The following is a 14,623-nucleotide window of genomic DNA, read 5'->3' on the forward strand; positions in this document are numbered from 1 at the left end:
TGAATGGTGGTGGATGGCTCCTCAAGATGACTGTTCTCTTGCTGTCTGTATGTCCCCTATTGACCAATCCCTGTTACACCTACACCTCACCCACATGACTGTGCTCACCCCTGCCCCAGCTAATCCTTAGGCCAGAACAGCTCTACCTGGTAGTTTATTAAAGAGCAATATTTGCCCTCATAATGGTTGTTAACCTGAGGGGCTATAAGGCATGGGTCTCAGCTGCTGGTTTCCCTGGTAACTGATGAGCCAACCTGACTTCAGTTCCTCCTATAAATGGTAACCTCCTTCTCCCCTAAGTCAAAGCTTGCTGCTATGTCTTACCCGTTGTCTGCCATATATTTTCAGGTGTTGCTCCAGGACCCTTTGTTTTGGACTCATGAGATCCCCTGTTCAATAAATCACTGAAGTCTCGGTTGCTGTCTCTGGACTCAGTGTTGAGGCTGGCAACTACAATGCTTGCAGAGGGCATCCCAACAAGTGGTTATCAGAGCCTGGAGAATGAGAAGTGGTTGTTCAATGGAAGTTTCTGTTTGCAAAATGAAAACAATTCTGGAGACTGATTGCACAATAATGTGAATATACTTCACAATATTGAACTGTACACTTAAAAAATGATTAGGATGGTAAACTCTATGCTATGTGTACAGTTGACCCTTAATATCCATGGATTCCACATCCACAGATTCAACCAACCATGGGTTGACAATATTCTGGGGGAAAAAATCCCATAAAGCAAAACTTAACTGCCACTCACCAGCAACTATTTACATAGCATTTACATTGAATTACGTAATAAGTAATCTAGAGATGATTTAAAGTATACTAGAGGGTGGACTCGATGGACATGAGTTTGAGTGAACTCCGGGAGTCGGTGATGGACAGGGAGGTCTGGCGTGCTGCAATTCATGGGGTCGCAAAGAGTCGGACACGACTGAGCAACTGAACTGAGCTGAACTGAACTGGAGGGTGTGTGTAGGTTATATGCAAATACTGCCCCATTTTATCTAAGGGACTTGAGCATCTGTGGATTTTGGTATCAGCAGTTTCCTGGAACCAATCCTTCTCAGATACTGAGGGTATGTCTGTATTTTACCACAATTTTTAAAACATCTATATGCAAATTCTGAGATCTGGAGTGGGACTGGAGATTATGCATTTGGGGGGGATCTATTTAAAATTCCAAAGCCCAGACTACACCCTGCTGCTGCTGCTGCTGCTCCTAAGTCACTTCAGTCGTGTCCAACTCTGTGCGACCCCATAGACGGTAGCCCAACAGGCTCCCCTGTCCCTGGGATTCTCCAGGCAAGAATACTGGAGTGGGTTGCCATTTCCTTCTCCAATGCATGAAAGTGAAAAGTGAAAGGGAAGTCGCTCAGTCGTGTCCCACTCTTCGCAACCCCATGGACTGCAGCCCACCAGGCTCCTCTGTCCATGGGATTTTCCAGACAAGAGTACTGGAGTGGGGTGCCATCGCCTTCTCTGAGACTACACCCTAGACCCATTCAATCACAGTTTCTAGGGGTGAATTCCAGGCATAAGCAGGTTTTGAAGCTTTCCAAAATCTGCTTCCAAACTATGATTCCAACGTGCAGATGTGTTTGGGAACCACTATTCTCCACTGAGTTGGTTTTCACAAAGGAGCCATCTCACTCTCTTCTAGTAAAGAACTGATTGGACAGCCCAGAACAGGCTGCACTTTAGCAGCATCTATGGCTGATTCATGTTGATGTTTGGCAGAAACCAACACAATACTGTAAAGACATTATCCTTCAATTAAAAATAAATAAATTTTTAAATAAAAACTAAAAAACAAAACAAAAAAATTACTTGCACTTTGGTGCCACCATCTCCCACCTCCCAAGATATTCTAATTTAATTGCTCTAGAGGAAGGCTTGGACAGGATAGTTTTTAAACCTCCTCAGCTGATTCCACGGAGAAGGCAATGGCAACCCACTCCAGTACTCTTGCCTGGAAAATCCCATGGATGGAGGAGCCTGGTAGGCTGCAGTCCATGGGGTCGCGAACAGTCAGACACAACTGAGCGACTTCACTTTCACTTTTCACTTTCATGCATTGGAGAAGGAAATGACAACCCACTCCAGTGTTCTTGCCTGGAGAATCCCAGGGATGGGGAGCCTGGTGGGCTGCTGTCTATGGGGTCGCACAGAGTAGGACACGACTGAAGTGACTTAGCAGCAGCAGCAGCAGCTGATTCCAGGTGAAAACTCTTAGCTGAGATGTTTCCCCATTAACTGCGGCCTCTGCTTAGCCCGCCTCTCTGCTCTCTCACCTAGCCATCTGTTCAGACTCTGCACTTTGCCTGTCTTCTGTGCATCCTACACTCTGACGTTGGTTTGATTATCCAAGTATTAAAGTGTGGCTGATTAAGGGAGCACAGTACCAATTAATCAAGTGTATCCAGCAGGCACGGAATACTGTCAGAAATCATGGATCTACTTTTGTGCCATTAGCTTCACGTCCAGAAAATTTTGATTTTAAACCATCCACTTTAGCCTCACAAATGTATTCATTCCTTTCAAAAGTCATAGAAAAGGTGTTTGGTTCATGAAACTTGTCCTGCTAAGGGGGTAGGATGAGCATGGGATTTGGAGAATATTTATGTGTCAACTTGCATGGGGCCACAGGGTGCCCCTGACGATTGTGGAAACATTATTTCTGGGTGTGTCTCTGAGGATGTTTTCAGATGAGATTAGTATTTGCATCTGCAGATTGAGTAAAGCAGATTTTTCTCCCCAGTGTGTGTGGGCCTCACCAATCCACTCAAGGCCTGCACAGAATAAAAGGATGAGTGAGAACAAATTTTCTCTCTCTGCCCTATTGCCTTTGAACTGGGACATTGATTTTCTCTTGCCTTCAGACTCAAACTTGGACTGGAATTGACTTACACCATCAGCTCTTCTGCTTCTCAGGGCCTTCAGACTTAAACTGGAACTATACCAATTGTTCTTCTGGGTCTGAACTCCTCAGCCTCCATAACTGTGTGAGCCAACTCCTATATACACATAGGAGTGCATTATATATGTTTATATATATGAGTGTGTATAAACACATATATACATGCGTCTCATTGGTTATGTTTCTCTGAAGAACTCTGGCTAATACAGTGTGCCCTAGCAGTACTTCATTCATTCATTTATCACGTAAAAACATATCTTTTGAGAGCCTACTATATGCTGGACACAGTTCAATGTGCTTGAATAAAATCAGCATGCACTCTTCCAGCTGCAGAATCCTCTTTTTCTCAGATTAGTAGAAAACCCCAAATGCCTGTAACTTGTCATATACAAGACACAGAGTCTATATAGATTACTATCTGGTGCTTGTTAGTGAAATTCAGCAATCAGTCATCATATTAAGTCCCTGCCTGCCATCTCTGATGTGAGACCCAGAGGTTCCTGCCACCTCTCTAGGGTACAGTGTCAGACAGGGCTAAGGAGAAAATATGCTTTATACACTGATTGCTTCTGGTTACACCTTGTGAATGCAATCTGTGTTGCACGTTAGAATTAGCATAATATTATCAGAAATGCCGGGCAAAAATGTTCTGAGCTGCAGTGCTCTTTGTGCTTTGGGTTTTGTTCTTCAGGAGTTGTTTTAGGAAGGGCACAGCAAAACCTTGTATTTTCTTGCTAGAGTTGTTAGATTTACTATTTTTCAAATAGTAAATCGTGAGTGATAAGCTACATCATTGTATCATGACTACTCCTGGCCAAGGAACATTTAACAACATTCTGATAAGTCATAGGACTTTTTTTTTTTCTTAAGTTCTCTTTGATCTTTCAGATCAAAACTGTGGCTAACAGCAATGTTTGGGCCAATTCCATTTATGGTGTGCTATTTGTAAAGAACCTAAGCTGTGGCCTTCTTAGAAATAGGCACTTATGGACACCTACGCATAAATACAAGCACTGATTTTCCCTGATTACATGTGAGCCTCTCTCCTCTATAAATCTGTCGCAGACAGAGGCCTTACCTATCCAATAGATATGTTTCATGCCTGTTGGACTTTTGTGGCTCTTGGAACATTGTTCACTTATCTCCTTTATTGTTGAGAAGTTCAGGTTGTGGAACAGACCCTAGCTGCTGATTCTCTGCTGCTGCTACTGCTAAGTCACTTCAGTCGTGTCTGACTCTGTGTGACCCCATGAACTGCAGACACCCAGGTTCCTCCATCCATGAGATTTTCCAGGCAAGAGTACTGGAGTGGGGTGCCTAGTCAACCCTGAATGTGGAGGGGTCAACAGCATTTGCTGAGTCCTGGGGAAATTCCTGTTGAACAGGTCAGGGAGATGCCTGAGTTCATCCGCAGACCTAGCTTAGTCTAAATCTCCACTCTGAATGCGGCTCACTCTCTGGAAGTCACCAGCCCCTCCCCAGCTCAAAGACGTCACACCCTCTGATGTCAGCTTGAGCATCCTGGACTAGGCCTCCGTCTCTCTTCTCTGCAACTCCCTTACCCCCAGACCTTTATCCTGAAAAAAAAATTGTTTCCTGACTAGGATACTAGCTCTCAGGTTCACTCAAAAGTAAAATGAAACCCTGGGCCAAAACTGTAATTAAGCTTGTAATCTTTCTGATGGGAGAACCAAGAGATGAAGCTGTGGTTTTGATTTTTCCCCACATGTAGAAAGAAGAAGATGGAGATTACTATGCTCCTGACTGACTCTGGGGTGGGGAGAAACTATTTCTCCCTTGAGATAGATTGGCATTGACTATATAGTCCCCTTCTTAGGGGCTTCCCAGGTGTCTCAGTGGTAAAGAATCCGCCTGCCAATGCAGGAAACACAGGAGACACTGGTTCAATGCCTGGGTCAGAAAGATTCCCTGGAGTAGGAAATGGCAACCCACTTCAGCATCCTTGCCTGGAAAGTTCCATGGACAAAAAAGCCTGGCGGGCTACAGTCCACGGGGTCACAAAGAGTCAGGCACGACTGGGCACGCACACATGCACCCCTTTTTAATCCCATTTTCACTTTTCCCTGATTTTAAATAGTTCTACCTTGGCTATCGCACATCTCCAAGTTAGTTTAGAGGAAAATGACGAATTTTTTTCTTAAGTGCTTAACTCAGGTGCGGTTCAAATTTTCAACTTGCAATTAGAAATTAGGATACATGAATTGTGTCCTAAGGAAAGTTCAAGGTAACTTTATTCTGTGCAACTGATATTTTTGTGTTCTCCCCCATTAGAACATCTCCATTCTTTTTCTCTGAATATAAAGATAAAACCTGCTCATTATAAAAAATGCAGGCAGTATAGGAATTTACACATAAAGGGAAAATTGCCTACAATCTCACCATTCAGTAGCTCCCGTGAATTTTTTTAAACTAAGATATAGTTCACATAGCATAAAATTAATCCTTTTAAAGTGAACAATTAAGTTTTTAATATATTCACAAGATTGGGCAATCAACATCATTATCTAGCTCCAGAACCTTTTCAGCATGCCAAAGAAACCACTGTACCTACTAGCAGTCACTTCCCACCCTCTGTCCTCCCCAGGCACTTGCAACCACTAACCTACTTTCTGTCTCTATGCATTTCCCTACTTTGGACAGTGCATTTAACTGAGATCACACCATTTGTGATCTTTTGTGACTTTATTCTTTCACTCAGCATAATGCTTTCAAGGTTCATGTTGTAGCAGGTAACAGTACTTCATTTTTTTTAACGCCTGAACAACTTTCTATTATATGAATAGACTACATTTTTTTAAACCATTCATCATTCGTTGATAAATATTTGAGTTGTTTACTTTTTAGGGCTGTTATGAATCATGCTGTTATGAACATTCATGTGAAAGATAACGTTTTCAATTCTCCTGGCCTACGAATATTTTAATGAATAATATTTCAGACTTTTTATATGCATATCTCTATTTACAGATAAATATATTGTGATATATTATCACCCCTAACTATTCATTCCCATTTCCTGAGAAATAATTCCTGGAGGCAATTAATCAGGTATCAAATGACTTGCAGTGTCTTCCAAGGGAACAATATATATACCAACCCCATCATCATCCCCAACACGTTGCTTTCTTACACTCCAAGACTGAGCAGAAGTTTTAGAGCCACTGTATGTTTCTATGAGCTCTCCTACTCTTTCCCTCTGCTCTGGGTAGGAGACTGCTTCTTCAGTTTAGGTCCCAGTGTAAGACCAAGGATCTGAAATGCAGCTGACTGTAGCCACTAACCACGTGAAAGAGGAATGAGTTAGTATTATGAACCACTGCGATTTGGGGGGTCATTGTTTCTGTGGCAAAGCTAATGAAAGGTTGTTGCTGAATCTTGACCCTCGGTGGAGACAAATTCAATCTGGGGCCAGAGACGAGGCTTGATCTCTCAGAGCTTCTGTGTAATAAAGTTTTATTAAAGTACAAAGGACATAGAGAAAGCTCCTGACATAGGCATCAGAAGGGGGCAGAAAGAGTACCCCCCTGCTAGTCTTCAGCTGGATGTTATATAGTCACTAGCAGTCTGTTAATAAAAGAAAGGAATGTCTTAAAACTCAGAATGACACAGGTCCCTCACCCATAAGATGCATTTGGGGATAATCTTGGCACCAAACTGTTCATCCTGGGCCATAAAATGATTAACTTGAATCTTGTAGAAGGGCAGATCACCATACAAATAGTTTCATTTACATAGATTATGGCAACAATATCTGAGTATAACATACTGCTTTGTCAAGCAGGTTCTGAGCCATTTGGCAGAACCGACTTGAAGACAGAGTTTGCGGTAAATGCATAATATATTAGCATAGCTTAAGACAAACATTTCCATAAGAAAAATGCATTGGTTATCTCAAGGTTTGAGAATAGTTAACTTCAGGTGAAACCAGGTGTCATTATGGCAACACAGTATTTTAAGAGAAACCTCCTTTTAAATTTGTATAGAGACGGAAAAAATATTGCTAGTCTGTTTCCTCTTGCCGCTTAAGAGAGGGAAAAATGTCTGACACTTGCAGGCTATTTCCTCCATTTGGAGACTCCTAGCCTTACTGCCTGTTACCCTCTCACTAATACATAAATAAATCATATACTCTCTGCTTTTGGACATTTTTACAGATAAATCTTTTTTTTTTTTTGGCAGTGCTGGATCTTCATTCTTCATTACATTCATGTGTTTCTCCAGTCAAGGGGCACTGGCTTGGTTGCCCCATGGAATGCAGGATCTTAGATTCCTAACCAGGAAACTGGTTACAAGTCAATAGCTTACAGTTCACCACATACCCTGCATTGGGAGGTAGATTCTTAACCACCTGACCACTGGGGAAGTCCCCTAACGTAAACCTGTAACAGTGGAGTTACTGAAACTGAGGTCCAAATAGACTAAGTGAATTGTTTCAAGTGACAGAATTAGTAAGACAGACAAAGTCAATTTTATATCCTTGTCCTGATTTGCCTGTTTTCTAATTAAAGCAAAAGAGAGGGTAATCTGGGACCTTCTGATAAGATTACAGAACATTTATAAAGATCTGCACAGTTGTTGGGCTGAAAATTCCAAACTCACTCATGCTTCACTAATTAATGAGTTAATACTAATTGGAAAATTGTAGACAGCTGAAATGTGTGTGTTGGGCTTTTGGGAAAAATCTTTTTCAAGCAGGTAGCATATTCTAAGAGTTAATCCTTATTCTTTATCTCTGCAGCCTTCAGGTTTGGAATCAGTACTGACAAGATCTCTGCTTTCAATCCATTTTGTACGTCTTACCCAACTGCCACTGCATTTTGCATGATTTAACACAATCGCCTGCCTCTGCCCCAGAGCCTGTGAGGGGAGTGGAAGGCAATCTTGGCCAGCACCTGCCCACACTCCGTCTGCTTTAAGGCAGTATTTCCATCTCTTTCTCTATCTTAAACTCATAAGTAAATAACAGTTTTGCATAACTAATTCTCAGAAAGAGGATTTTAGTAAATTGCCACCATTATTTAATAATAGCCAATGGCTTATAAAGCACCATGGTTAGAATACACAAGCTTTAGTCTTAATATCACTTATAGGTGATAAAATGGCCACCAGTAGTCTTCAGAAACCTGAACCCAACACCCAAAGAGCTTGCCTTCCTTACAGCATACTGAGTAGGCAAAGTTCCATTAAAAATAATTGACTTCTGGGACTTCCCTGGGTCCAGTGGCTAAGACTCTATGCCCCCAATGCAGGTGGCCCAGGTTCCATGCCTGGTCAGGGAATGGTTTCAACATGTCACAACTAAGAGTTGATGTGCTGGAACTAAGACCCAGCACGGTCAAATAAATGCGTATTTTAAAAATAATAATAATAATTGACTTAGATGTTTTAATAGAGGTGAGAATAGTTAGATAAGTTTCTTTTACCAATTTCTTTTTTCTCTCTCTGATCTATTGGCACCTATACACACAGATACACCGCACGCGACCAGAATGGTACAAACTGTGAGTCTTTTGCACCAAATCCATTTTATATTTATGACAGTTTAGGCTTTTAAGGGCTTCCCCAGCAGCTCAGACAGTAAAGACTCCACCTGGAATGCAGGAGACCCAGGTTTGACCCCTGGGTTGGGAAGATCCCTTGGAGAAGGGAATGGCAACCCGCTCCAGCATTCTTACCTAGAGAATTCTGTGGAGAGAGGAGGCTGTCAGGCTACAGTCCATGGGGTCACAAAGAGCTGGACGTGATTGAGCAACTAATACTTTAACTTAGGCTTTAAGAGATGATCTCAGTCGAATAGCCTCAATTCATAGGCAAGAACAATAATATCCTCAGAACGGAAAGAGCACTTCCTAGGTCACAAAGCAGGTGGCATAGCTAGGCCTAGAACGCCAGTCTCTTGACCCTTAGCCCAGGGCTCTCTTCTCACTCCAGGCCACTCCCTCAGCACGTGAGTAACCCAGAGGGAATCTTTACAACCTGCTCAAGACGGGAATAGGATGGCACCACTGAATCTTCTAGAAAGTTGAACCACCCAGGAAAAGTGCCCTGTGAGTGATCATGAGCCCTATGGAGGAATAGGAACAAAGATACCTACTAAGTTGATGGATGGCAGCACACACAGGCCTTTATTTAGTGACAGAATTATGACCAGGTAAGTTTCGCCAGTCCTCATACTGCCCCCTCAGTGGGACAAGCCAGGGCTAGTCAGAGACATTGTCTTCAAGGGCAATAGAACAAGGAAGACTGAGTGGAGCGGTGGTTAAGCCACTGCCCTTGTATGAACCTCTGAGCCCAGCAAGATTTGGGTTTGGTCTACAGGTGGTAGAAGCAACTTTGGCACCACCAGCTGCTGGAGGTTAGTCATCCTCCTCATCAGCCAAGAGCCTTCAGTTCCTGGATCTGAAGGGAGAGTCACATCCTCTGGCCACATTCACCAGAGTGTCCACATTTCGCCATGACCCAGGCATCCTCTGAAACTGGGAGAAAATTCCGAAGAACCAAGACCTTGACAAAAGGGAGTGGAGAGAAAACAAAGTTCAGTAGGTGACCCCCAAATAGTACTACCAACTCTGACCCAAGCTCAAGCTTTTAAGATGGAATTAGAAATGCCCTTCATGGGAGGTTCACACAGGGCTTAGTCTATTTGTTTTTAAACTATCAGGTTATTCTTAGGCACAGTGTTTCATAAGGTCCCTAAGATAAGCCAGTGTTTGGAAGGCTAAAAAGGTGAGACACCCAAGCTCAGTAATAGGACTTGTGGAAAAAATTAGGTCAGCCATTGTTCTAAGGCTTCAAAGGGCCAACGTTCAAAACGATTCTGCTTTTTGAGCTTTAGACAATTGCTGGGAGTGTGGAGTGGTAAAAGGAACCTCAAAGTATAAAACAATGTAGAAAACAGACATGGTTGAATAATCATCATTGGAAAACCTTTTTTATATAAATAGAAAGAGTTGTCAATCCATAGAATTTTAGTAGATTATATACCTAGAATATTCTTGACATTTTAACTTTCTTTCCTTTTTCTCCTTTCTCTCAACTCCCCCAAATAGCCTCTGCTCGCTGAAAAAACAAATCCAAAATGCCAACTAAATCTTCACTCTAACTACAAAACTCCAATGAGCAGGCATTCTGTCACTGCTTGTTATTAAGCAATTTCTGTTTCCAAAATGTAATTTTTTCCCCTTGTTTCTTCCTTTCAGACTTCCCCCACCTTTTATATACTATTCAGCTGTTTCTCAAAACATACCTCTTAGGCAGGTCAAGGAGAGTTATATCTGCACGTTCCACTGGAATCTAGTGAGGTTAGGTGTAAGATCAAGGACACAGAGCCAGCCAGAGACAGAGCAAACCCAGAGGCCCTAACACCCAGAGCTCCACAAGCCTCATTATTACACTGCCTCTTGAAAACCCTTGCTGAGATTGGAGTTCCTCCAGCTTTTATTGTCACCATTAAAATTATTAACGGTCCAAGAATCCAGAAGCCCAACTAGAGTTTTCTTGAAATACCTCACCAAGGTGGAGGAACACTCAGTGTGAAACATCATTAAACTCATTGCCCCTAGACCAAGGAAGATAAAGAGCTACAGAGCCCTACTTGTGAAACCAAAGTGATATTAAAGGCACTTGCATTAGGCTGAGCTTTTCACACATTTGTACTTGCTCCTCTGTTACCAAGGGGACTCCATTTCAATAGCACTCTGGTGTCAGCGTCATCATTACCAAAGGTGGAAATTATATCCGAGGTGTTAAAATCTGTTTAAGTGCTGGGTTTCTTTTTCCTCTGAAGGGTATTGGTGAATTACTCCTGTATCACACCAACCCCTTACGTTCTGTGATTGGCAATTACTCCTTTCACATTAAGGATGGGAGCCCAGGGGAAACTGCCAAGGGATGGATTCAGAAGTATCATTGTCAACCAATGTCAACCAGAAGATTTTAATCATCACCAGTGTAGCCTAGTGGCTGTCTAAGAAGGCTCTGAAGTCCTAGTGTATTTCTTCTTTTTCCAATAACAATAATATATCTGTATACCTCTTCATGGTGTGAGTGTGTGTGTGTGTGTGTGTGTGTGTGTGTGTGTGTGTGTTCTTATCAAAATATTTCCATGACACATGAACCAGTAGCCTTCAAGGAATTTTTTAAATGTGTTTCCTGTGAAGAATGTCTTTTTCTCAGACTGTCTTTCCAGCATCTACTTAACATCAAAGGCTGACATGCAGCCACAGTGTAACTGAGAATTTTATTTAACCTTATCTTGTGATGTTATGGGATACAAATGAATAGAAAGTGTTGAGATGGCAACTGTTTGGAAAGCAGCTTGGGGTTGAAGCAGAGACCTCCGTTACTCAGCCTAAAAATGGCCATGGCCCCTATATATTAAAAAAGAAAACAAATGTCTAGATATTCTTCCACAAGTAACTTGAAATGGTATAGAGATGGACTAGAGAGATTTTTTTAAGACTTAAGGTCATAGTAATATGTACCCCCTGATATAATTCCCATGAGAGGAACCCCTTACCCTCTGTGATATTCTTTCCCCAAACCCATAACCCCAGTCTGATCCTGAGAAAACATTAGACAAATTCAAACAAAGGGCCCTTCTACTAAATACTTGATCTACCAAGGCAAACAAGACTGATAAACTATCACAAATCAGAGAAGTGTAAGGAATCACAATGCTGAAGTGTATTGTAGAGTCCTGAATTGGATCCTGGAACAGAACGGGAGCATTAAGGGAAAAACTAGTGAAGTCTGAAAAAAGCTAGTAGGTTAGTTCATAGTAATGTCACAATATTAACCTTTCAGCATTGACAAATATACCATCAATACATAATATATTAACATTAGGGGAAACTGGGTGAAGGGCTTGCAGGAATTCTCTGTATTTTGTTTGCAACTTTTCTGGAAATCTACAACTATTCCCGGAGAAGGACTTGGCACCCCACTCCAATGTTCTTGCCTGGAGAATCCCAGGGACAGAGGAGCCTGGTGGGCTGCCATCTATGGGGTCGCACAGAGTTGGACATGACTGATGCAACTCAGCAGCAGCAGCACAATTATTCCAAAATAAACAGTTTATTAAAAAGAAAGAAACATATCAACCAATCAAATTGTGGGACTTTACTTGAATCTGGATCAAAGAAATTATTTTTCAAACATTTGTTTATGAGACAACTGGAATTTTAAACACTGAATATTTGATTATATAGGACTTCCCTAGTGGCTCAGACAGGAAAGCATCTGTCTACAATGCGGGAGACCCGGGTTCGATCCCTGGGTCGGGAAGATCCCCTGGGGAAGGAAATGGCAATCCACTCCAGTACTATTGCCTGGAAAATCCCATGGACAGAGGAGCCTGGTAGGCTACAGTCCATGGGGTCACAAAGAGTCGGACACAATTATCCACTATTTTTAGGTGTGCTAATGGGATTATAGTTGTAGTTTTTAAAGGAGTCTTCTTTTTAGAGACACAAACCAAACTATTTACAGATGAAATGATACAGTGTCTTGAATTGGTTTCTCAAACAGTACAGAAAGGGGAAGCTGGTGGGGATGTCAAAAACATGAGTAAATAATTACTGAAAATGGGTGATGGGTTTATGGGAGTTTATTATTCTATTTTACTTTCTTTGGTATGTTTGAAGTTTTCTACAATTTTTAAAAGATTAATTTAAAAGATACAAAGGAGGAAGACCATAATCCCCTAACTTTTGATCACATAGCATTATATCCATCGCTGTATTTGCCAGTTCAGCAATACCCCCCAATTATTCTCATGCAGTATCTCCCATCCTTACCAAACCCAGAGGCCAACTTTGAGATCAAAGTTCTCTTTGGATTGCCCACTCACAGGAACCTCTGGAACTGGCTCAAAGGTACCAGAACATCATCATCAGCTGGGAGACCAACCCCGGGAACCTGAATAGATTTCCCAGTCCTTTGGTAAGCCACAAGGGCCACCCAAGCCCAGCAGGGAGAGAAAAGAGTGTTTCTCATGAGTCTAAAGGCAGCCTCATCCTTCAGCCAACTCCAGGAGCAGAGAGGTCCCTTCTCTCTTGCAGTGATGGTTTTGACATATTTAGTTCCTTTTAGCCTCCACGCAAATTGGATCTGAACACAGATGAACAGGAAGAGAAGTGACGACAAGTCAGGGCTTAATTTCAATGCCAAGCTTTTTTTTCTTCCCCAGTGCAGAAGTCTTATTAAAGAAACAGCAGGATGCTGACAGGAAACTGTTTGTAAGTAGAAATAACACTTATTATAACAAGTCAGAACAGCAGGCAGATAGGTTGGTTTGTTTGTTAATTATATCTGATTTTATTTTCTAATGAATGCCTTAAGAAAGGGGAGAATCATTCTGACAGCTGTTTGAAACCAGATTTTAAATCCTCTTAGAAAGATGATACGGAGCAGAAGCAATCAGATTCTATGAAGCAAGAGGAGGTCTCCTCCAGCCCCTAACTGTTGATCAGATCTGTGAAGCTTAATAATTTATAATCCTGTGAATGAGGATCTAAATTCCTGCTTTAACTGATGCCTGTTATTTGACGGAGGAGAAAGTCTTTTGCTCACTAATGGGGATGGTGCTGATCGTGATATGCAGGGAATGCACGTGTAACTTGCTTGCATTTATAACAAGTAATCTATAGTTCTTCTCTATGTATGATATTCCCAAGGAGAACAAAGTATATTTGCTTTAGAGGAAAGTGTTAATTTTATCCAGATTAACTAACTAAATGATTACACAGTCATGAATCAGAAAGAAAGGACTGAAAAGAGAAAGCCGAAAAACCATTTGGGGAACAGGATTGAGAGTGAATTAACCAGCAAGAGTGTTTTTAAATTGCCCTGGGGGTGAATTAAGCCTCCCACTTTTTCTTTGGTCAGAAATGAGTAATTACTAAAGGGAAGCACCATCGCTCACATCTTGGCATTTTTATCCAGAATTAAGGTTTCACATTATACATTCCCACTCTATGTGCACTTTATAGTCTAACTACAAATACCTGTACATTCAATCAAGGAAACCTTGGAGATCAGATCTATCCAGACAGAGCAGTCTGAATCATTTAGAACACAGCAAAAATAATATGCAATGGATAAAGTACAATATTAAGGGAAAAGACAGGTTTGTCATCTAGATAATCTAAAGCATCATCTCAGGTTCCAGAGGGATTACCCTCCCTTTTTCCCTTGGCACTTCCCTTCATCCAGACTACCTTCAAAATTCAGCTTTGAATGGTGCCTCCTACAGGAAGCCCTCCCTGGTTCACTGATCTCATTCTTGCATTTTGCTCCTCACTGCCACAAGAAGCGTGTCTGTATTTTGCATTTGGTCCTTAGTAGCTTGTTTTATATCAATACTAAGATGTTTGTTTGATTTGTGTCTTTATCTTACCTACCCCTTCATAGAAAAGTTCCTTAAGGACCCCACTATGTCTTCCATTTGCTGCATATTTCCCCAGGGTGTTTCTTGTCAGCAAGAAGGGCTCTCAGGAAAGTTGCCTATTGACATTGTGGAGCCAGTATCAAATCGATGGCTTTGGCTTGGGCTTTGAGTCCATCTAAAAGTTTGGTGGGGGGGTGGGGGGGTGCGGCGGGAGAGGATGTGAAATTATATAAATAATTTTAATTAGATTTTTTAAAGCCTCCCTGAACCTGTTTCATTATCTGTCATGTGGA

General features: G+C 41.7%; 1 protein-coding gene across 1 annotated transcript in view; it reads right to left on the bottom strand.

The window, feature by feature from the left end:
• The window catches only part of TMEM178A (transmembrane protein 178A), a 294,367-nt gene that overhangs the window by 177,508 nt on the left and 102,236 nt on the right, over positions 1-14,623 (bottom strand). Inside the window, exon 8 of the mRNA XM_015094419.4 lies at positions 325-494. The gene's annotated coding sequence lies outside the window, so the exon portion shown is untranslated. The remainder of the gene's footprint in view (positions 1-324; positions 495-14,623) is intronic.

Source organism: Ovis aries, chromosome 3 (genome assembly GCF_016772045.2).
Source record: "Ovis aries strain OAR_USU_Benz2616 breed Rambouillet chromosome 3, ARS-UI_Ramb_v3.0, whole genome shotgun sequence".
Taxonomy (NCBI): domain Eukaryota; kingdom Metazoa; phylum Chordata; class Mammalia; order Artiodactyla; family Bovidae; genus Ovis; species Ovis aries.